Source organism: Nymphalis io, chromosome 7 (assembly GCF_905147045.1).
Source record: "Nymphalis io chromosome 7, ilAglIoxx1.1, whole genome shotgun sequence".
Classification (NCBI taxonomy): domain Eukaryota; kingdom Metazoa; phylum Arthropoda; class Insecta; order Lepidoptera; family Nymphalidae; genus Nymphalis; species Nymphalis io.
The window spans coordinates 12,541,637-12,568,229 of NC_065894.1; the positions used below are offsets into that span (position 1 = coordinate 12,541,637).

The 26,593-nt window shown below is 37.1% G+C and overlaps 1 pseudogene; it reads right to left on the reverse strand.

The window, feature by feature from the left end:
• Positions 1–28: 28 nt before the first annotated feature.
• On the reverse strand, positions 29–18,165 carry LOC126769784 (hepatic leukemia factor-like; annotated as a pseudogene).
• Positions 18,166–26,593: the final 8,428 nt, after the last annotated feature.

Below are 26,593 nucleotides of genomic sequence, written 5' to 3' on the forward strand. Positions count from 1 at the left end.
ATAGTCAGTAAACACTGAATGCAATTTTCTAACGCGTCTGTCTCATTTGTGGGCGTAAAAGGGTGTTGTGGAAGGGGTAATCCTCTACCTGCGGGACTCGTAACGGGACTGTAGGCGACATGAATATTAAATTTCCCCTTAAACAATAGGATTCTATTACTATTTTGCTGGGAGTAAGTCAAATATTACAGTTAGGAATGTCCAATGGAATAAAATAAGCAAAGAACTATAATAAGTAATTATATAAATCAGTTACAGTCTCTTAATGTCATATATTTATAGCGGGATCAAAAAAATGTCCTTATGAATTGTTAGCGTTAACAAAGTCGCGTGCGACATGTTTACTTAGTATAAATTACAGCAGCTTTTGAACTACAGCCGAGAACTTGAGTACATTTTGTTATTTGAGAACCTTTATTTGCCTTTTATACAATTTTATCTTAATTCGAAACCTTTGTTCTTTGCTCTTGTATAGACTGAGCGAGTTGTGTTCAATTTATCGCAATGCGGTCGCTGTAAACAATAGTGACATCATCCGAGTTTTCTGCTTAACACGAAACTGACGCAAAAGCTATCAGTAAATAAATCTTAAACATCACTCCAAGAACAAATTAAACGTTGATATTTGTGAATTGAGTTTATTTTATTTATTTACTGAAATAATTACACCGTCAAGTTATCACTAAGCCTTAAAATTAACAATTAAAAAATATGTACTTACGAATTTATACGTCTTTAAAAATCAAAGTTTCACATAAAAAATCAAAAATCAAACCTTCTCAACTAAATTTCGGTGATAAAAGTATGTGTGAGAAGTGAGCTATAAGAACGTAACATAAATGTTATATTTTTAAATACATAATTAGATATGCATTTTTCAACCCGTCTTTTTTAGACAGTAACTAGTTCTGTCAAACACAGGACTTAAGTACCTAACTTAACAATCGCTAGGTAAAGACTCGACTTAAATAATTAATTAAGGAGAGAAGGTTTGGAACTCACTTAAACATTACATACAGAAACGTTGCTCTTATACTATATTGAAATTTAATTCATATCGCATCCAAAGAAGCTTTACTTAAAAAACCATATAAATATTATTATTAGGTCCTTACATATGAAATTGGCGTTTTGTACGGGAGGAATATAAAGTTATTTTTTTTTTTTTTGTAAAATATATTTAATTAATCAAATTACCGTTGCTATTCATACACTTTTGCTATCTCATAGATCCTTTTACTAAAAAACACCATGGGGGCGAGAATCAATAAACTCTTTGAAGGCGGTTTGGACCTCCGCATCGGAGTTGAATTTTTTTCCTTGTAAGAAGTTGTCCAAATTCCGGAAAAAATGGTAATCTGTTGGAGACAGGCCCGGGGGGTACGGTGGATGTCGTAGACATTCTAATTGTAGCATTTAACTTAGTGGTTGTTAATTGTACAGTGTGTGTCTTGCGTTGTCATGAAGCAGCAGTGGCCTAGAGCGATTGACCAATCTCGGTTGTTTAGTTGCTAGTTCTTCCTTCATGGTTTGCAGTTGCTGACAATAGATATGCCGTAATAGTTTGGCCAGATTTTAAAAAGCTGTAGTGAACGACACCGGCGCTAGTCCACCAAACACTCACAAGTAACTTTTTCTAAGTCAATTTTCGTTTAGGGTAGGATTTGGCTGGGTTTCCAGGGTTCAGCCATAGCGACGAGCGCTTCCGATTATCGTACAGTATCTACTTTTCATCACAAGTAATGATTCGATTTAAAATCCCTTCATTATTGTGTCGGTTGAGCAAAGTAACACAGCAGTCTACGCGTGTTTGCAAGTTCGATTCACTCAATTCATGAGGTACCCATCGTTCAAGTTTTTTTACTTTCCCGATTTGCTTGAAATGAATTAATACAGTTTTATCACTTACCCCGAAGACTGCAGCTATCTCCGAAGTGCTTTGTGATGGATCCGCTTCCACAATAGCCTTTAATTCTTCATTTTCAACTTTTGTCTCCGACCGTCCACGGGGTTAGTTCTGAAGGTCGAAATTTCGTTATCGGTTATTGAAAATTTGAAAAAATGCATATCGGAAGCTAAAGTTCAATAAATGACAATATTTAAAGTAATGCATCAACCCAAACAACTGGTTTTTCATGTTTTTGAATAATCTTTTGACCAATTGTAGATGCGTCTCACTTGAAACGTTTAAGGTATTATAACCCTTTCCTGTCACGGGATCAATGTAGGACCACCGTCGGTTTTTATTTATATAATTGCAAAATTTCGACCGGAAGTTACGAGAAAGACGCATCAGTTGGTCCCCTGGTGACGCTTCGATGACTTTTATCAAAGCACGCGCTGGACATCATTATCTATTATGGGAACTCACCATTAGGGCCTTTAAAAAAATTAAATAAGTTTAATTTGAAAGGGACTATTAAGCTTTATGCTTCCGAAAAAGAAAATTTAAATATAGAATAATATACTTTTTGAAATGATTACTATTCATTTAATTGCAGTAATTAAACCAAATTATAAAAAAAATATTTTTAAATACTCATTACTAATTTATTTTTGTTAATTTTTACGAAGTAACACATTTAAATATACAAAAGTCATTTATAGAAAGTTCGTGACAAAACCGTATTCAGTGTATCTCTTCGAAGTTATTTCAAATTGAAATTCATGGAATTTAAATCGTCTGCCGTCCAAAAAAACACTAACGGAAAATAAAATAGATATCAAACACACATTATTGTGAAACAGTTATACCATCCATCTTGAAATATGTCAACAATACAAAATGGTCGAACCGACCACTAAGTTTTGTAATGGGTTAACACAAATGGCAGGCGCGTGGGCATTCACACGTAACCTGTGCCATTATAATTCATTCTTTAACACAATATAATAAAACTTATATTACCTTAAATGTAATTCTAGCAAAGCATACGCGGCACAATCAATTTTTAACTCTATATTATTACAATAGAGTTCATTTTGGATAATGTGTTCCGAAATAACAGATGCATCTTATTTCCGCGTTGCAACTGTATCAATCACACAATTCGGTAGTTATCGATTACTACATTTACTATACAATGAAGTAATAAGCAGTACGTGCAGAATACATCTTTATACATGTATTTATTATTAACAGTGCCCAACGGTTTAAGCCGCGTTAAGTTTATATTACACATTGAGCAATAACCTAAAGCCCAAGTCCTAAAGCCTAAAAATATTAACGGAAGAAAAATAACGCTTTTTATCACATTTCGAAAGAATTGCAATGACTTCCTGAAAATATTTTTTGTAATTATACTTATATAGGTATAGAACGGATTTGGATGATAATTTTAAAGACAAACAGTACATCAGAATATTCTCTATAATATTTTTTTTTTCTTTTTGGCGATTAGACCCGGCAAACTGAGAGACAGACACTACATTTTTATTTATTTTAGAAATTTTAAAAGAAAAGTTATAATAACTTTACATACTATTTACTCTTTTTTTTTTTTATATGCCCCGGGATGGCAAATGACTCTACTCCACCTGATGGTAAGTGGTAGTAGAGTCCAAACGCGACGACGGCCAGTACAGTCGGGAAGAATGTTCTGTACTAGCCGTCCCCGCCTTGCCGGCCCGCAAGATGCCTCTTCACGCCTCGTTTGAAGGAACCCGGGTTGTAAGAGGAGGGGAACACGTGAGCTGGTAAGGAATTCCATTTTTTGGTAGTGCGACAAAGAAAGGAGTTGCCAAATTTCTTTGTGCGCGATGGAATTGATGTCACAGTTAGGCGGTGACATCGAGAACCAGCTCGCGTGGACTTAAGAAGGAAGGGGGAAGCAGGAATTAAAGAGAATAATTCCTCAGAGCACTCGCCGTGATACAGACGATAGAAAGCGCTCAGTGCTGCTATCTCGCGACGCAATTGTAAAGGTTCAAGGGTGTTTGTGACTTTTACGTCGCCAATAATGCGTACTGCACGTCGCTGCAACCGGTCCAAGGCCTCCAGTAGGTACTTAGCGGAGCCATCCCAAAGGTGCGAGCAATATTCAACGCAAGACCGTACCTGTGTTTTGTATAACAGGCACAGTTGTTGTGGCGTGAAAAAACGCCGCACCTTGTTCAGAACTCCGAGTTTCCGTGAAGCAGTTTTTATAATAGCCTCGATGTAATCCCTTGGACTAAGGTCGCAGCGAACGTCCATCCCCAGCATGGCGATTTTGCTTTGTATCATCAGCGGTGTGCCACAGAGGGAGGGATGAGGGTAAAATGGTGACTTTTTCTCTGTGAGAGCGCACACCTGTGTTTTCTTGGCATTAAACTCAACAAGATTATCAGAACCCCATTTGGCGATGAGCTCTAATGTCCTATCGAGTTCAATAACAAGATTCTCCCGCCTCTCTTCAGTTTCACTCAAAGATATACACAGGTAAGTTATATATATATAGAGATATAATTACATTTTATGTGTTCTAATAAACATGTGTCATAGCATTACGTCACATATATATTGTCTACGAGCTATAGACTATAAGTATATACCTTTCTCAATAAATTAACCATATATTACTTTTTTACTCGAATCGGAGTTTTAGATAATTTTCGATATTTTTATATCAAATCACGTTAACTATTGCTTATTATTAGGGTAAAATCATAAATTATAAGATTAAGTTGCCAACTACATCAATTATGTTTTGTTTCGGCTCCCTTCAATGCTTCTTAGATTCTCGGAGAATTTAAACAATGATGTCGTAAATTGCTAATGGCCAGCCTATATTTTATTCAAAAAAGAAGTGCGTCGGCGAATTTTATTACTACTTGTTTGCCTACTTCAATTTCCAGGTACTAGCGGTAAAAGAGTTATAGCTTCGAGAAGGCTTCTGCTGCCCGTTTTACATGTTGGTTCTTCAAAATAAATCTTTCATTACCTAATATTTTGAACATACGTCTGGACGGGCAGCTCCTATATATAAAGGTATGCGATGTCTAGAAAAGATAAGCTTATCCAATTAATTTTAAGCCGTGAATAACTAAACTAAAAGGAATCGAATTTGATTACCTACTCGTATTTATATTTATTTCGTAATGCTATTTTTGTATTGATCTATATTAATCATCGATAATAAAATTTCACACGTGAATCTCGCTTAGAAACACATTGGCACGAGTCGTTTGCAAATATTATTTTAAGTTTCGGTCAAATGATTGCCACAGAAAGACACGCAACATTTTCAAAGCGATTACATAAAATAGCACTTTAAATATACAAAATCAAATCCAAATACAGACAATTATATTGTACAGTATATTTATAATAATTCCTAATTAAACAAATTTCGGATTATATTATTTTTGAAATATATAAGTATATTATGTAGAGGTCTTTACTTTTATTAATATAATCTAAATTATACATTATTCAAATTACTAAAATACCTTCTGTAGGTAGTGTATGTATAGATGGCGGTAATAAAATCTGTCAGTTTCCTGAATCGCGCTGTCTAGATTCGCTACTGAATATATATAATGTAAAGGTGATTTTGTTAAAATGATCAGACAAAATAAATTATAGTGTGAACATTGGAAAGCTCTTCCTTAGTTTCATTTACCGTTTGATCCCCGATATTAGTTCGGCGTAAACAGGTAGGTATATTGTAATTTAAGTCGTGTAAGCTAGTCTCTACGCTAATTTAGTGTTTCCGTAGCAAATTAATTTATTATTATTTTTATGTAAACACCATTTTAAAAACAAATAAAATTGAAAAAGAGAAAACATTTTAAAATAAGTACTTTTAAAATAATGTCGAGCGTTTGGTGAAATTGCGAAATTACGAACCAGTTGAAACGTTCATCCGAATTGTATCATTTGCATTGTTATATTCGCAATGACACAAAGGGTGCAACCGTTCTCCCGTCGGGACGTTTTCTCTGAAACAGCTCTACTTTCTCTGAGAACAATAGCTGCGTTATCTTCTTCGCCTGCAATAAACCAAAAACTCGGCGGGAGACGAACAAAACGCTTTGCCGATTTGTTAGACATTTTGTTTATAACAAAAAGACATTTTAATAACCACTTATTGTTTTACGATACAATTATGTAAAATGTAGTTTGTACTTGCAAGTCTAAGACAAATAAGGTCGAAGCCGATGCCTTCTATTGTGTTTTGGTTGGGGCTTATTTGATATGAGACATGAACGAAATTCACTCCGCACGCACATCACGTTGCCTGATTTTAATGTCAGGCATCGTATGGCCACATGCAGGTATTGTAGGTGGCAGTGCACTACAATCATCGATGACGGAATTGTCGGCAAAGAGTTTAGCCAGGAGATCAGCTTGCTCTTGCGGACTGTAAGCTAGCGATCCGTCCGGATTTCTGAGCGGTGGCAGCGAAGGTTGGCAGAAATTGTTTTGCACAGACTTGGTCAGACGCCAGAAGCTACGGGAGCCCCTAGGATGCGAAACAAGGTCATGACCAATCTGTACAATGCGCTGTGCATCCGCTCTCGTGTATGCCTTTCTACAGGACTTGGAATTTTTATTATAGTTTGCTTTCAGTGAGTCAATGTTAGATGCCCCGCTAATACAGCCGTTGATCCACTTGCGATATGCCGCCTGCTTAGATGATACAGCATCGGCACATTCACGAGTGAACCAACGGTTACGCGTACTCCTACTGACGAGATCTGAGCTAAGAATGTAGTATTCCATTCCCAGCATGATCTCGCCAGCAACAGCAGCGGCACTAGCTGTCGGGTCATTCCCACTGAAGCAACGTTCCTTCCAAGGGACCGACGCATAGTTATCGCGCATACCGTCCCAATCCGCCGACTTATAGTGCCAAACGCGACGTTTGCATACCGCTAGTGGTGGCAGCTTGGCCTGTGGCACTCTGGTAGAAATAAGGCTGTGATCCGAAGAGCCAAGAGGAGCCTGAACCACAACCTGATATTCCACCGGGTGAGAAGTCAGCAGAAGGTCCAGTAGAGAAGGTGTTTGCCCATCAATATCTGGGATCCTGGTGGGCTGATCAACCAGTTGGGTCAAGTCATGTGTGAGAGCAAAAGCATGAGCAGTCCTTCCAGCATGGTCAGTTTTGAGGGATTTCAACCAGGATTCGTGGTGGGCATTAAAATCCCCCAAAAACACCAATTCCGCGTTAGGAAATTGCTCTTGCGCAGCATCTGCCACCCGACTAAGATGGTCAAATAATCGGCTTGTCTCCAAGTCACCATTGTGGGATCTGTAGAGGCACACGTAGACACGGCTCTGACGAACCAGGTCCACACGTACCACCAACATGGAGAAGGAGGGGTCCTCCAAGCAGCGTAGTCGGTGACAGCAAACATCCGTCCTGACGAACAAGCATACTCCGGCTTTCGCTTTGAAGGATTCTTCAAGCGTGTAGCCGGGATAATTAAGGTAGCTGGTATCGGCAGGACGGAGTATTTGTGTCTCCGTGAGAAACAACATTGCTGGCCGTGCTGTCTCGAGATGGTGGTGGACAGCGTTGAGGTTAGTGTGGAGTCCTCGGATGTTAGAGAACTCGACCTCAAACAGCGAGGGTATGGTGGGGGTTTGCACCGCTGTACGACCGTTATTTCTTTTTTGTTGCGCCATTTCGGAAAAATGAAATGGAAAAGAGACGTGAAGCGAGCGATGTATTGCCACGATAGGGATGGGCAAAGTGTGGAGGCGTGTTTCCCCAAATGGTTGCCAAAAGGAAAAATACACTGACCCGCCGGACGGAAGGGCCCACGAACCCCCCCGGAAGTGGCCGCCGGGACCCCACCTACCGGTCACCAACCGGCACGACGGTCCACCCTGAGATTATGCGTGGCCTGGTGGGGCAGCCTCACGAGCTGGTTAGGCACGCTCGGGCCTCTGTACTATGCCACGGGCGGCCAGCGGAACAGCCGTTTCTTCGGGTCTCCCTGCCGGTCAGGTCAATACAGTTTCCCCCGGCATTGGTTCAACAGCCGTCTTCAACTGGACCAACACCCATCGCGGCAATACTCGCTCGGGCTCTGGCTGTACGCTGGCTGACCTCGAAACGCGGCTGCAAGCCACTTCACGAGTTTTTCACCACGCTTACGGTGGTAACAAGCCAGGCGGATGTTAGCATCCTACCACCAGATGAGCAGATGGTCGCTCAGATATCCCTTAGTCGCCTCTTACGACACCCATGGGAAAGAGAGGGGCAGTGAAATGTATTCTTTCTCCGTCACTGCACGGATAGAACAAAAACAGTTTTAAACTCTTCTCCTCTTAAACAGTTTTAAACTCTTAAAAGCTTTAAAGTGTTATACTGATTTAATTATATGGCAACTTTAGTTTTTGTTTAAGTTTCTATATAATTTTTTTTTAATATATTTATGAAAATATATACATATTAATTTTAATAAATATTTTATCTTAACAAAATTCGTCAGTACCCTCAATAATAAAAATAATATTTTGACTTGCGAAGCAAACATTCGCTGTACGGCATATTTCCGTTCCTGCTTGAAAGTATAAGCCTAACATTAGCATTTATATTAGGTAGGGATTTTGGCATGAATTATCAAAAAAAAAAATATTAGAACAAATAACAAAAAATGACATCTATCGTTGAATAGCGGTAAGCTAACTTGCTTAAAGGTAAAAGTGACATCTATCGAGAATTTTACGACAGTGTCACTTTTATATTAATGTATTATTATATTATTTAAAAGGCACTATTAAAATATTTATGTACCTAAAATTATTTTAATAAAAATATTATTAATGATTTCTTTTTTTAATTTTTTAAAACATATTATACATGCAGCACCGTCGGTCTGTTCTGTCATCCTTATGTCAAAACTCAAATGCCAAAATAAATATAGAATTTGTGGTTATGTTATGAAAAAAAATCACGTACTTATTGGAATTTTATAAATAAAAGTACTAAATAATATTAAAATAGTGCAAAGGTAATTGAAAATGATTGTTTCCGTGTTCATACTAATAAATTGTTCTGCCTATAAATTTAGGCTTTAATTATACCTAATTGTAAAAAAGCTACTAGGTGGTCGGGCTTTGTGCAAGCCTATCTGGGTAGGTACCACCCACTCATCAGATATTCTACCGCAAAACAACAGTACTTGGTATTGTTGTGTTCCAGTTTGAGGGGTGAGTGAGTACAGGCACAAGGGACATAACATCTTAGTTCCCAAAGTTGGTGGCGCATTGGTGATACAATTGTTAAAATTTCTTACAATGCCAATGTCTATGGGCGTTAATGATTACTTACCATCAGGTGGCCCATATGCTCGTCCGCCTACCTATACTATAAAAAAAGACTGTCCCTTAAGACACAAAGTTACCGAAAGTTCACATAAAATTACTTATTAGTGTTTTAGACCAGATCGTAATACAGCTGTGATCTAGATTAATGGGGACTTTAATAGAAAAATTCTTGTGCGAAGATGGTTTTAAGTCTTTTTTTATATATGTAGATGTTGTAGTAAAAACAGTTTTCATGCTTTACAAATTAATTGATTATTTGTAAATTTACATATTTTAATAATGTGATAAATCCTAAAACATTACTAATTATTTTTTTGATATATTTATCGCATGATACTAAAAGTAATGATTGTTGACCGGACGCTACGTGGGATCTTCCCATATTAATCTTTCTCATAGAAAATACGAGTAGCAATGAATCAATTGTGTCTGTTTTGATCGCTCCGCCGCAGATCCTTTAGCGTTAAAGACGCGGAAATTTTGCTCATGCTTAAAATTCGAATCTTTGAGCAGAAGTAAAACTTTCTAGCACTTTTCCTTTATAGGTATAGAATTCTTTGATCTAAGATTTCACTTGCTCGATGTGTGTTTATAATAATACTTCTCAAACGTGATGATGAAGGATAAAAATTGTATAGGAACGCTTGTGTTAGTTATAATTCTATTTATAATAACTATACCTAACCAATCCATGGTAGACCAGCGTATTTTTTTATATAGGTATGACGAGTATATGGGCCACCTGATGGTAAGTGGTCACCAACGCCCAGTGATATTGGCATTGTAAGAAATGTTAATCATCGCTTACATTGCCAATGCGCTACCAACGTTGAGAACTGAGATGTTATGTCCCTTGTACCTGTAATTACTGACTCACCCTTCAAACCAGAACACAATACCAAGTACTGCTGATTTGCGATAGAATATCTGATGAGTGGGTGGTACCTACACAGACGAGCTTGCACAAAGCCCTACCACCAGTAAATACATGAAATATTGGAGTATACTCCACCTGGCCTGGTGAAGTATACTCCATACCTTCTCCATAATTGGCAGTGAGACATTTAAGATCTGTTACTTCATTTTTATATATAATACATATTTAAACAATATAGATTATGAATATTTAACATTATACTATCAATTCGTTAATGTTACAAAAATATATCATAAGTTTTCTTCTAGAAGTCTTAAGAATCCTTCCAAGAATTATTATTATTGTTGATAATAATGTGCAGTTATTTGCAATAACCGAACGCATAGTATGAGATGTTGAATTGACAATTGCGATAAAGTTGTACCATTTGTGAGTGGTATTAAAGTTATTCTTACACAAATATGATTTACAGCGTTTCTGGGAACAGACAATGCTCCCGTAGCCCAACTCTTCCCTATTGTCGCCTGTGGACTTTTTTTTCTAAATAATTTCGAAGCAACGTTGTCAGAAAGGATAATTTCAAATCTATGTGTCCGTCGTGTGCGGACAATGCCCACTATTAGCGGATTATAATCCGCAAAAAGAGCAGGTACTGTTTCAGACACAGTCCAAGTTTAGTGTATACGCGTTTTGTAAATGACGCTCTGTATAAATATTTTTGATGAAAAAAAATGACTTCAATTCTTTAATTTTTTACGACCGATTTTTTGATCGCCAGTTCACTTTTCAAAATAACATAGTCCCATCGATAAATCAGCCCCAAATCAACAAATTCAGGATAAAATAGGTACGTTACTAATTCTTCTATTCTACTCAAATCAAATCTTATACCTACAAATGTATTTGTACTATTGTCAATTGTCGCTTTGATTTAATTGCATATGAAATCAACAAATCTTAAAACACGTTTAACAAGTGTTCAGCTCGTAACTTGTACCGATATTATAATATTTGCTTGCGCTAGACAGATGCAAGCCTCTCTCCCGGGAGACACTTGGCGACGATTTTCTCAAACAATAACATTCAGCCGGACACTACGTGATATTGCCTTCGACTCTACTATACGTTTGTTATTTTAGTTGTTGCTCAAATAATTTTAACTTCTGAATATGTTTCGGGTTCCTGGAATATTTTTAATTTGCAAAAAATAACATCTATTTTAAAAATAACAAAACAATCTATAATAATCATTTGTTGTTCTGACTAGGTAACTAGGGAAAAAAAATCTTGACTTTATATATGTACATATAATAAAACTGCAACGGCGATATATATACGTTAAATTTATACATTACAATGTCATTAAAACCGAGCCGTTAAATTGCAAGAAATATTAAATACAGTAACAACTTATAAATGCCCCACTGCTGGGTTAAGGCCTCCTCTCCCTTTTTGAGGAGGAGGTTTGGAGCTTAAAAAACTTTAGTATTTTTCAAAACCGATAATTTGTTAGTATTATGAAACTTGTTAAAGCCCGTTATCGATAAAGCGGCAAGTAACATCAACAAATATATTATAACCAGGAAAAGTTTATCAACATCCAAACAAACAACAGTTGATTTAACCGTATCTATAAAAATGTATACAAATCCAAAATAGTTGTTTAACGGACCACACTTGATGTTCCCGCTGCATCGAATCGTACAACACCTTGGACTTGTCAATCATACCTTTCAAGAACCGCTATAAAGTACACAACGCCCCACGAGACCATGTGAACATTTGATCACAGCCCACACAATTGATACAATTGCGAGAACGCCTTCAAAACCTTGATTTTAACAATATATTCGCGGTTAACAGTACACATTTAGCCTTTTCGTCATGCATATTTTCGATATCCTTATGTCTTTGTGTTAGAGTTCAAATTACAGTAAAATATCTAGGCTACATGACGATGGAAGATAATCCGAAACAGAGGGTTTTGCACCTGCACCTGCTGTTTTATGAGATAAGAATATTGACTACGTGCGAAAAAAATATGAAAAAGATGTCAGCTATGTATTTTAAACAATACTCCTATTTGGATATGCTGTTTATTTATTTTTTAATGTGCAAGTTTTCAATTTATATCAGTTTTATTATATAGCAATAGCTTTTCCCCGTAATTCAGTTCGCATAGCAAATATGTTCCTGTAAATTATATACTTAAGACCTTAACCAAATCTAAGATTACCTCGATTTCTTCGTGACAGAAATAAGCCAACAGACAGAGCTACTTTCGCATTTATAATATTAGTACATATCATGAATCATGGTATTTTATTCTATAAACTTTTATTCAGCTACACCCACACAATCTATAATCCGTCGAGTGGCACCCACAACAGACTTCCTAACCGGCTCTAATCTCCAAGCAACATCAGTGTTGTCGAGAACGATGGCATCCCTCGCGCAGATGCACAAAACGGGTCCACATATCAAAAAGAGAAAATCAAGAAATCCGCTCAATGGAAATCCTTTCGCCAAGGTATGCTGACTATTTTACATACTTCTATTCTTTCATATCCGGTTACTATATTTAAAAAAAAAACAATTCGTTTTGCCTTATGCATGAATAAAAAACATTTAAAAAATGACGTTCCGTAAGTAAGTCATATCAAAATTATCGGTTACAGATGTAAAAAAATAATTCGTTAAATATAGAAACCGGGCTATAACAAACTCACTGGTGTTTTACTAATATTGTCCCTTCAGAAACACTCTCCATACTAAACTAACATTAAACAAAATTGGAAGAAAATAATTCTATAAAATGCGTGTATTAGGTTTTTTTTAATTATTAATTTACAATTTTCAGTTAAATGTCACTATTAATATGGTCAGGCGCGCTTGTGTGAATACCACTCATTAGTTTACCGCCTCATATCAATAATTTGTATCGTTGTGTGTGTATATCGTTTATCGTTTGTTTTGTAGAGTTAAGAAGCTAGGTAAGGAACAGGCAAATAGGACATTACATCTTAGATTCCAGTCTGCGATACAAATATAAAATTAAAAAAAAAATTTTGAAACACCACTCTCAACTTTAGGATGTAATTGTAACATATGAACAAGGGATGCCAAAACTTACTGCTATGAACAGCGCATTAGAAATATGCATAAAAGACAATGTGCACAAATATCTCTTATATTATGAAGGTTTTTATTTACCCATACGGAATATTAAGATATATATTTTTACATAGTCTCCTAACAATGTGTTTTACAAAACCTCGATTATTTAGCTAAATCGAGTAAATCTGTACCAAGCATATAAGCATCACTGAATATTCGTGTGTTTAATTTGTGTTTTTAATACAGTGCTTTACTTTGAAGTAAAATAACGTGAAAAACCTACAAGTGTATGTGTGTGTGTATTCACGAACAGTCAACGGAGCAACGTGATGAATTAAGCTCGAAACCTTCTCATTAAAGCATAACCCAGAACCCCTGTTATGTTTCCCTAAACAGGCTCTTACTTTTAGTTAAATAAGGAACATAATTTCAGGGTGTGATACTAAAAACCTTGATCAGAAAACCCAAGAAGCCGAACTCCGCTAACCGTAAATGCGTGCTCGTGCGTCTCTCCAGCGGGCGAGAGATGATCGCCTACGTGCCGGGCATCGGACACAACCTGCAGGAACACAATATCGTGCTCGTTAGAGTCGGCAGGTGAGTGATATGGTTCATCATGACAAATGGAGCAGTCGCCATAATACTGCAGCACATCTTGACTATAAATATACTTAGCTATAGATCTTTTTACAATTACAAAGGTGAGTGAGCCAGTGTAAATGCAGGCAAAAGATATATATCTCTGTTCCCATTATTGGTGCGTTGACGATGTAAGGAATAGTTAATATTTTTAAAATTCATGGGCGATGGTGACTACTTATCAACCTTGTGATTAGCTTTATAAGCGATCCATCAAACTAACCAAAAACCAAATGGATTAATATTAAACTTAACAAGTATCTGCTGCGTCTGCCACCAATAATGTATGATGAATTTGGGTTGGTTATCAATTTCAGAGTTAAAGATTGTCCCGGTGTGAAGCTGAAATGCGTCCGAGGTAAATTCGACTTGCCGCACGTCATCAAGCAGAAAGTATAGTAGTCTGTTATATCCAGTTGTGTAAGGTTATTTGTAGCGAAATAAATCTAGTTTAAGTACAGGAATTAGTTTTATTTTTAGATTTCTTAACCTAAAAATAACATTAATTAAGAAGCTAATATAACACTAATGTTCGCGCGGTGGATTATTGAAAATTTGAGTAGTACATATATGAATTTGCAAGTTTCGTACTGTTATTTTTTCACTCTTATTTCCATTTATTTATTGATATCATTCCGTGTGCATCTCAATAGCTAATAAACATAACACAAATCGTTTGATGAACAGAGGCAAAAAATATATTGAACGGTTTCGTATTTGCTTTTAAACATTTTATATTGATTATCTACAAATTAAAAATACACTAAACCCATTTAAAGTAAATATAAAAGTAAATTATGTATATCTATCGATCATCTTTGAATACACAATAAACACTCATTCTGAACCCGATTGGTCGGAAAGAAGCAAAAAGCGGCGCTTGCGCAAGCCGCACCCATTCTATTGTAACTTAATGGTATGTACTTAACTTTTTATTCAATGGGGACTTGAATGGGGTTAAGCTCGGTAGTCCACCTTATCTTTATGATACAAGATAGAAAAATCTATTGAAGATATTTGACTCGATATAGATATTGTTAGTGTAAACTTCAAATTGATTATAACTTTCTATGATTTTGTAACAAAACTAAAAGGTTTTAAATAATTAAAAGGTCAATTTATGTTTGGTCATTTATTAAATTTATTTCAACTTACAATTCTTTAGAGAATAATATTCTGCAAGTATACTATTTATAAGATTGCACAAACATCATTGCACAAACACCTTAGAGTTTAGAACTTATAGTTCAAAATAAAAAAAATTAAACACTATTATAATTCTAAATCTCTAAAGGAACGTCTGGTCACACACTATACACCTATTCGAAGACAGCAGACGTATGATCTTAGACAGGTATTTTTTCAAATAAGTGACCTTGAGTGAATTGTGGATCTCTCGTAGTTTTCTCCTGTCACGGCTCTGCTTTGCAGCAAAATTATTCCTCTCTCTCTGTTTTCTATAAAAATCGTCGGCGTTCTGATTAGTTTGCACGGCACGACGCATTCTCGGATAATTACCGAGCAACGACCCTCCGTTCTTTTCGGCCATTGCTCTGAGGGCTTCCCTCTCGAACGCAAGATAGTCCGGATCGTCTGATAGAGCGTCTACATCTATCATATAACTTGGACGCTTTTTTTTTTGTCTGATACCGGAGACTTGGGTGGCGAAAATACGCACGTACTCCTTGAGACACTCATCGATTGCGACATATTTGTACTCGAAGACGCAGGCGCTGGTTCAACAACGGGCACGTACATGGGCTGGACATACCCGATGTATGGGTACGGTTCAACACTGTGTTGCACTGTGCTTATACACGGATACGGTGGAAGCTCCGTTGGACGCTTTTTTTTTTTTGTCTGATCCCGGAGACTTGGGTGGCGATATCAAGCACGTACTTATATAATTATTAGTCGATTGCTGCAACCCGAAACTCGAAGGCCCAGGCGATGGTTCAACAACGGGCACGTACATGGGCTGGACATACCCGATGTATGGGTACGGTTCAACACTGTGTTGCACTGTGCTTATACACGGATGCGGTGGAAGCTCCGTATTTGTTTGCGATGTCGTTTCACGTGTACTATTCACAGATAGATCTAATGGTGAGTCCTCAGCGTATGGTGTCCAGAGAGCCATGATTACTTTAGTTAGTACGGTTAGTAGTTACGGTTGACTGCGAGTAACTAATGATGTTGTTGGTCGCCCCGGTCTTTTATTCTCGGGGGTGTGGTCTAATTGTGCAGGGCACCCCCACCCCGCTGCACGGGTTACTTCCGCTACCTGAACCAACGGGACACATCGGAAGAACAATGGGGTGACTTTCGGTCTATTATGAAGAGTTGCGTAGATTTTGCGTTTGCTATTAATTTGCTACTCAAGCTTGCTTGTTTTTGACACAATAGATAGAAAAATGTGAAGGTTGATTACAATGATATCATGATGTCACAATTTTCTGATACAATATCGCGAAATGTTTTCAAATAATTTCTTCATTTTATTGTATGTACGATGCTCTACGTGTTCTTTGGTTTCATACTGATATTAATTTAAGTAATTTATTATAACCATTGCAGAAAAAATTGTTGGAGAATATGATTTTAGTTGCAACATTCGATCAAATAGAAGTTAAACCATTCGTGAATAATGAAAGATAATTCGAACGATTCATAAATGTTATTCATGCAAGAACAGGAAGCAAATGACACCGTATGGCTCCTCTCCGGATGTAACTGTATTTAATTTTATATATATTAAGTTTTAGCCGACAACGCAGTCACGGAAAATTATGTACAACCTTGTAATACTCCAAGTATACTATTTATAAGATTGCACAAACATCATTGCACAAACACCTTAGAGTTTAGAACTTATAGTTCAAAATAAAAAAAATTAAACACTATTATAATTCTAAATCTCTAAAGGAACGTCTGGTCACACACTATACACCTATTCGAAGACAGCAGACGTATGATCTTAGACAGGTCTTTTTTCAAATAAGTGACCTTGAGTGAATTGTGGATCTCTCGTAGTTTTCTCCTGTCACGGCTCTGCTTTGCAGCAAAATTATTCCTCTCTCTCTGTTTTCTATAAAAATCGTCGGCGTTCTGATTAGTTTGCACGGCACGACGCATTCTCGGATTATTACCGAGCAATAGCCCTCCTTTCTTTTCGGCCATTGCTCTGAGGGCTTCCCTCTCGAACGCAAGGTAGTCCGGATCGTCTGATAAAGCGTCTACATCTATCATATAACTTGGGCGCTTTTTTTTTCGTCTGATACCGGAGACTTGGGTGGCGAAAATACGCACGTACTCCTTGAGACACTCATCGATTGCGACATATTTGTACTCGAAGACGCAGGCGCTGGTTCAACAACGGGCACGTACATGGGCTGGACATACCCGATGTATGGGTACGGTTCAACACTGTGTTGCACTGTGCTTATACACGGATACGGTGGAAGCTCCGTTGGACGCTTTTTTTTTTTTGTCTGATCCCGGAGACTTGGGTGGCGATATCAAGCACGTACTTATATAATTATTAGTCGATTGCTGCAACCCGGAACTCGAAGGCCCAGGCGATGGTTCAACAACGGGCACGTACATGGGCTGGACATACCCGATGTATGGGTACGGTTCAACACTGTGTTGCACTGTGCTTATACACGGATGCGGTGGAAGCTCCGTATTTGTTTGCGATGTTGACAAGGTTGACATACTCGTTCTCTGAGCTTGGGCCTTAATTTCGCAATTCTTTTCTTTAGATATGTCACTTGAAACTCGTGACGAACTTCTCTTAACTTTCGTCTGTCTCTGCTCTGTTTCGCCGCGTAATTGTTTTTTTCTCTCTGCTTCCTGTACGAGTCGTCAGCGTCTCGATTCCTCTGGACCGCTCGCCTCATTCTCGGATTATTTCCAAGTAAGCTGCCTCCATTCTTCTCGGCCATAGCTCGAAATGCATCCTGCTTGAAAAGGCTTGATACTCGGCATCATCAGACAGCGAGTCGACATCTAAGTCCTCTGATTGCGATGTTGAAGGTGCGTTTCTGTAGTTCCAACTCTCGACCGGAGATATTTGGGACGGCGGGATGTTGCACTCATAACAATTGTAAGATCTATTTTCATGTTCTAAGCTCGGTGGCTCTGATGAATATCTATAGTCAGGAACCTTGGAACCAGGTGTTGAGGTACTGTCTGGTGAGACTTCCTGTTTAACATTTGTAGTTAAGTCCAAAGGTTCCTCCGCGTAGGGGGTCCACAAAGCCATTTTTTAGCATGTGTTGTTTTCTGAACAAATAGTCAGTAAACACTGAATGCAATTTTCTAACGCGTCTGTCTCATTTGTGGGCGTAAAAGGGTGTTGTGGAAGGGGTAATCCTCTACCTGCGGGAGTCGTAACGGGACTGTAGGCGACATAAATATTAAATTTCCCCTTAAACAATAGGATTGTATTACTATTTTGCTGGGAGTAAGTCAAATATTACAGTTAGGAATGTCCAATGGAATAAAATAAGCAAAGAAATATAATTAGTAATTATTTAAATCAGTTACAGTCTCTTAATGTCATATATTTATAGCGGGATCAAAAAAATGTCCTTATGAATTGTTAGCGTTAACAAAGTCGCGTACGACATGTTTACTTAGTATAAATTACAGCAGCTTTTGAACTACAGCCGAGAACTTGAGTACATTTTGTTATTTGAGAACCTTTATTTGCCTTTTATACAATTTTATCTTAATTCGAAACCTTTGTTCTTTGCTCTTGTATAGACTGAGCGAGTTGTGTTCAATTTATCGCAATGCGGACGCTGTAAACAATAGTGACGTCGTCCGAGTTTTCTGCTTAACACGAAACTGACGCAAAAGCTATCAGTAAATAAATCTTAAACATCACTCCAAGAACAAATTAAACGTTGATATTTGTGAATTGAGTTTATTTTATTTATTTACTGAAATAATTACACCGTCAAATTATCACTAAGCACTTAAAATTAACAATTAAAAAATATATACTTACGAATTTATACGTCTTTAAAAAACAAACTTTCACATAAAAAATCAAAAATCAAAACTTCTCAACTAAATTTCGGTGATAAAAGTATGTGTGAGAAGTGAGCTATAAGAACGTAACATAAATGTTATATTTTTAAATACATAATTAGATAAGCATCTTTCAACCCGTCTGTGTTAGACAGTAACTTTCTGTCAAACACAGGACTTAAGTACCTAACTTAACAACCGCTAGGTAAAGACTCGACTTAAATAATTAATTAAGGAGAGAAGGTTTGGAACTCGCTTAAACATTACATACAGAAACGTTGCTCTTATACTATATTGAAATTTAATTCATATCGCATCCAAAGAAGCTTTACTTAAAGAACCATATAACAATAAATGTATTATTATTAGGTCCTTACATATGAAATTGGCGTTTTGTACGGGAGGAATATAAAGTTATTTTTTTTTTGTAAAATATATTTAATTAATCAAAATACTGTTGCTATTCATACACTTTTGCTATCTCATAGATCCTTTTACTAAAAAACACCATGGGGGCGAGAATCAATAAACTCTTTGAAGGCGGTTTGGACCTCCGCATCGGAGTTGAATTTTTTTCCTTGTAAGAAGTTGTCCAAATTCCGGAAAAAATGGTAATCTGTTGGAGACAGGCCCGGGGGGTACGGTGGATGTCGTAGACATTCTAATTGTAGCATTTAACTTAGTGGTTGTTAATTGTACAGTGTGTGTCTTGCGTTGTCGTGAAGCAGCAGTGGCCTAGAGCGATTGACCAATCTCGGTTGTTTAGTTGCTAGTTCTTCCTACATGGTTTGCAGTTGCTGACAATAGATATGCCGTAATTTTTATGCTTCCGAAAAAGAAAATTTAAATACAGAATAATATACTTTTTGAAATGATTACTATTCATTTAATTGCAGTAATTAAACCAAATTATAAAAAAAATATTTTTAAATACTCATTACTAATTTATTTTTGTTAATTTTCACGAAGTAACACATTTAAATATACAAAAGTCATTTATAGAAATTTGTGACAAAACCGTATTCAGTGTATCTCTTCGAAGTTATTTCAAATTGAAATTCATGGAATTTAAATCGTCTGCCGTCCAAAAAAACACTAACGGAAAATAAAATAGATATCAAACACACATTATTGTGAAACAGTTATACCATCCATCTTGAAATATGTCAACAATACAAAATGGTCGAACCGACCACTAAGTTTTGTAATGGGTTAACACAAATGGCAGGCGCGTGGGCATTCCGTGGGCACGTAACCTGTGCCATTATAATTCATTCTTTAACACAATATAATAAAACTTATATTACCTTAAATGTAATTCTAGCAAAGCATACGTGGCACAATCAATCTTTAACTCTATATAGAGTTCATACAATAGAGTTCATTTTGGATAATGTGTTCCGAAATAACAGATGCATCTTATTTCCGCGTTGCAACTGTATCAATCACACAATTCGGTAGTTATCGATTACTACATTTACTATACAATGAAGTAATAAGCAGTACGTGCAGAATACATCTTTATACATGTATTTATTATTAACAGTGCCCAACGGTTTAAGCCGCGTTAAGTTTATATTACACATTGAGCAATAACCTAAAGCCCAAGTCCTAAAGCCTAAAAATATTAACGGAAGAAAAATAACGCTTTTTATCACATTTCGAAAGAATTGCAATGACTTCCTGAAAATATTTTTTGTAATTATACTTATATAGGTATAGAACGGATTTGGATGATAATTTTAAAGACAAACAGTACATCAGAATATTCTCTATAATATTTTTTTTTTCTTTTTGGCGATTAGACCCGGCAAACTGAGAGACAGACACTACATTTTTATTTATTTTAGAAATTTTAAAAGAAAAGTTATAATAACTTTACATACTATTTACTCTTTTTTTTTTTTATATGCCCCGGGATGGCAAATGACTCTACTCCACCTGATGGTAAGTGGTAGTAGAGTCCAAACGCGACGACGGCCAGTACAGTCGGGAAGAATGTTCTGTACTAGCCGTCCCCGCCTTGCCGACCCGCAAGATGCCTCTTCACGCCTCGTTTGAAGGAACCCGGGTTGTAAGAGGAGGGGAACATGTGAGCTGGTAAGGAATTCCATTTTTTGGTAGTGCGACAAAGAAAGGAGTTGCCAAATTTCTTTGTGCGCGATGGAATTGATGTCACAGTTAGGCGGTGACATCGAGAACCAGCTCGCGTGGACTTAAGAAGGAAGGGGGAAGCAGGAATTAAAGAGAATAATTCCTCAGAGCACTCGCCGTGATACAGACGATAGAAAGCGCTCAGTGCTGCTATCTCGCGACGCAATTGTAAAGGTTCAAGGGTGTTTGTGACTTTTACGTCGCCAATAATGCGTACTGCACGTCGCTGCAACCGGTCCAAGGCCTCCAGTAGGTACTTAGCGGAGCCATCCCAAAGGTGCGAGCAATATTCAACGCAAGACCGTACCTGTGTTTTGTATAACAGGCACAGTTGTTGTGGCGTGAAAAAACGCCGCACCTTGTTCAGAACTCCGAGTTTTCGTGAAGCTGTTTTTATAATAGCCTCGATGTAAACCCTTGGACTAAGGTCGCAGCGAACGTCCATCCCCAGCATGGCGATTTTGCTTTGTATCATCAGCGGTGTGCCACAGAGGGAGGGATGAGGGTAAAATGGTGACTTTTTCGCTGTGAGAGCGCACACCTGTGTTTTCTTGGCATTAAACTCAACAAGATTATCAGAACCCCATTTGGCGATGAGCTCTAATGTCCTATCGAGTTCAATAACAAGATTCTCCCGCCTCTCCTCAGTTTCACTCAAAGATATACACAGGTAAGTTATATATATAGAGATATAATTACATTTTATGTGTTCTAATAAACATGTGTCATAGCATTACGTCACATATATATTGTCTACGAGCTATAGACTATAAGTATATACCTTTCTCAATAAATTAACCATATATTACTTTTTTACTCGAATCGGAGTTTTAGATAATTTTCGATATTTTTACATCAAATCACGTTAACTATTGCTTATTATTAGGGTAAAATCATAAATTATAAGCTTAAGTTGCCAACTACATCAATTATGTTTTGTTTCGGCTCCCTTCAATGCTTCTTAGATTCTCGGAGAATTTAAACAATGATGTCGTAAATTGCTAATGGCCAGCCTATATTTTATTCAAAAAAGAAGTGCGTCGGCGAATTTTATTACTACTTGTTTGCCTACTTCAATTTCCAGGTACTAGCGGTAAAAGAGTTATAGCTTCGAGAAGGCTTCTGCTGCCCGTTTTACATGTTGGTTCTTCAAAATAAATCTTTCATTACCTAATATTTTGAACATACGTCTGGACGGGCAGCTCCTATATATAAAGGTATGCGATGTCTAGAAAAGATAAGCTAAACTTATCCAATTAATTTTAAGTCGTGAATAGCTAAACTAAAAGGAATCGAATTTGATTACCAACTCATATTTATTGTTATTTCGTAATGCTATTTTTGTATTGATCTATATTAATCATCGATAATAAAATTTCACACGTGAATCTCGCTTAGAAACACATTGGCACGAGTCGTTTGCAAATATTATTTTAAGTTTCGGTCAAATGATTGCCACAGAAAGACACGCAACATTTTCAAAGCGATTACATAAAATAGCACTTTAAATATACAAAATCAAATCCAAATACAGACAATTATATTGTACAGTATATTTATAATAATTCCTAATTAAACAAATTTCGGATTATATTATTTTTGAAATATATAAGTATATTATGTAGAGGTCTTTACTTTTATTAATATAATCTAAATTATACATTATTCAAATTACTAAAATACCTTCTGTAGGTAGTGTATGTATAGATGGCGGTAATAAAATCTGTCAGTTTCCTGAATCGCGCTGTCTAGATTCGCTACTGAATATATATAATGTAAAGGTGATTTTGTTAAAATGATCAGACAAAATAAATTATAGTGTGAACAGTGGAAAGCTCTTCCTTAGTTTTATTTACCGTTTGATCCCCGATATTAGTTCGGCGTAAACAGGTAGGTATATTGTAATTTAAGTCGTGTAAGCTAGTCTCTACGCTAATTTAGTGCTTCCGTAGCAAATTAATTTATTATTATTTTTATGTAAACACCATTTTAAAAACAAATAAAATTTAAAAAGAGAAAACATTTTAAAATAAGTACTTTTAAAATAATGTCGAGCGTTTGGTGAAATTGCGAAATTACGAACCAGTTGAAACGTTCATCCGAATTGTATCATTTGCATTGTAATATTCGCAATGACACAAAGGGTGCAACCGTTTTCCCGTCGGGACGTTTTCTCTGAAACAGCTCTAATTTCTCTGAGAACAATAGCTGCGTTATCTTCTTCGCCTGCAATAAACCAAAAACTCGGCGGGAGATGAACAAAACGCTTTGCCGATTTGTTAGACATTTTGTTTATAACAAAAAGACATTTTAATAACCACTTATTGTTTTACGATACAATTATGTAAAATGTAGTTTGTACTTGCAAGTCTAAGACAAATAAGGTCGAAGCCGATGCCTTCTATTGTGTTTTGGTTGGGGCTTATTTGATATGAGACATGAACGAAATTGTTTTTGAATTGTAAGATTCGCATACCCATAGATATGATGAAATATGAAATATTGTTAACTCTTTTTTTATGGTTTTGTATATTATTATTTTCTTGTCTTTGTTTCTTTTTTAGTGAATAAAGTTATTTATTATTATTATTATTATTATTATCTAAATCGCTAATTAAATTTCATAATCGTAATAAATAATAGTCTTAGATTATAAATCTAAATAAACCTACATAAAAACGTACTTTTGTAAACGTTTCTTCATAGCTATATCTATATCTATATATTTACTTGCCGGTAGAGCTTTTGGGTGAGCAAGCCCTTCTGGGTAGATACCACACAGTCATCATATATGTAAGTACATATTCTTTGTAATTGAAATTTCCAGAAAGAAAACGTTAAAACCAAAAACGCGCAGTGCTTTCTTTTGCGATACCAGCGCCGTACACATCATTAATCCTTCGAGCTGTTTCTGCAGCGCTGGTGCCGCGGTAGAACTCGTACTCGTTAATATACCCATATTTCATGTTTTCCATTGTGCGGTAATAAGCGACGCCGCGTACGTAAAAATAATGAGGAAAAAACAAATGAATGACTGTTTTCAAGACTCAAATGTACCAGCTAAATGAATTTATAAATTTGAATTTGGATTCCTTAACCAAAGAGGAAATATGTGAGGAAATCGATGCTCATGCAAATAGACATGAGTCCAGAGATCTCTACCATAAAATTCGATCCATCACAAAGACACTTCCTTCCAAGACCTGGGTCATTGAAGATAGTGATGGTAGAGAAGTCAATGAGCTAAACCATATAACTGACATTTTCAAGAGATATTGCCAGTCCTTGTTCCAGGACAACCAGTCGAAAAACTTTCCTGATACAGAGCCCGGAAATGAAAACCTAGAGCCAGACATTCTTCGATCGGAAGTAAAAGCCGTCATTATGCATCTAAAGAAGGGGAAAGCCACAGGAAGAGACGCTATACCGATCGAAACTATAAGAGCCTTAGACGACATAGGTGTCAATATCTTCCACAACATATGCAACAAGATATGGCATTCAGGAACATGGCCAACAGAATGGTCTCACACGGCTTTCGTTCCTTTGCACAAGAAGGGTTCAACTAAGAAGTGTAGCAACTACCGCCTTATAGCCCTCATATCTCATGCTAGTAAAATCCTGCTACACATAATCAATGAACGACTGAAGAACTTTCTGTCCAAGGAAATTGCACCAGAAGAAGCCGGTTTTGTAAAAGGAAGGGGTACACGGGAGCAGATCTTCATTGTTCGCCAGATAATAGAGAAGCCTATTATATATATATATTATATTATGTTTGCTTTGTTGACTTCTCAAAGGCATTTGACTCAGTAAAATGGCCCAAACTATGGAGGGTGTTACTGGACATGGGTACACCGAAACACTTAGTTCATCGTCTTAGGCGTCTTTTAGAAGATGGGACTGCATCCGTGCGGACGGATGATGTTTTATTTGAAGACTTTCATCCCAGCGCTGGAGTCCGCCAAGGATGCATAATATCACCGCTCTTGTTCAATGCTTACACAGAACTGGTAATGCGCACTGCGCTTGAGGACTGGAGTGACGGTGTTGCAGTTGGTGGGCGCAATATTACAAATTTGCGCTATGCCGACGACACGACCCTGTTTGCGTCTGACGCAGTTCATATGGAAGAATTGCTTCTTAAAATGGAGCGCATATGCCAAGAATTCGGATTAAAGCTTAACCGCAGTAAAACGAAGATGATGATTGTAGACCGGGCAAAAAAAAACTCGCCTGAGATCACTCAGATTGCGAACTGTGAGGTCGTCCGATCCTATATATATCTGGGAGCTTTAATATCGAATAATGGCGGATGCGTAGATGAGGTCAAGCGACCTATGGCAATTACGAGAACTGCAATGGAGAAGCTGAAGAAAATATGGAGGAACAGAAACATTACCAAAGCAACCAAGATCCGGCTCGTAGAAACGCTTGTTTTCCCCATATTTCTATACGCTGCGGAGACGTGGACTTTGCGGCAGGTCGAAAAAAAGAAGATCGATACTATGGAGATGTGGTGCTGGAGACGAATGCTAAGATTTTCGTGGACCGAATTTCGCACCAATATCGCCATTCTTCAAGAACTCGGCATCAAACAGCGTCTTTCGGCGCTGGTTCGAAAGCGCATACTAACTTTTTTTGGACACGTCTCCCGGCAAGGAAATAACTCCATAGAGCGCCTTGTCATTCAAGGCAAGGTGGATGGTAACAGATTACGTGGAAGGACGCCCATGCGATGGACCGACCAAATAAAAACAACTGTTGGCGGTCCCTTGCATGAATGCACGAGGCTTACCACTAACAGGGACATATGGCGAAGGCTCGTGAGGCGAATAACATCTGCGCCGAATAATTCATGATACTTCATGGCGACCACGACCGCTCTGACAAGAGTGTCACGACGAAGAAGGAACCGAAAAGGAGATATATCAGATCAAAGTGGTCAGTACGACAAAACGCTAATTTCATATGTAAGGACCTATTATTATTTATTATAGAGGATATTATGGATACCAAGAATATATTAAAGCTATGAATATTATACTAATAAAATATAACTTTTTGTGCTATTATGTACAGTACACAGTTTTGTCATTACAGTAGCTTTATGATGATAGCCGAAATGACTGAAATATGACGTCAGCTCATTTATCTTTCCGCATTTAGTAGTGAATATTTTAAATTTTGCTGATTAATAAATTTAAATCACATGTTAAAAATAGGCATATATTACAATACGAGTTTTTTTTTTATTATATATGTGCCGGGATAGCAAATGACTCTACTCCACCTGATGGTAAGTGGTAGTAGAGTCCAAACGCGACGACGGCCAGTACAGTCGGGAAGAATGTTCTGTACTAGCCGTCCCCGCCTTGCCGGCCCGCAAGATGCCTCTTCGCGCCTCGTTTGAAGGAACCCTGGTTGTAAGAGGAGGGGAACACGTGAGCTGGTAAGGAATTCCATGTTTTGGTAGTGCGACACAGAAAGGAGTTGCCAAA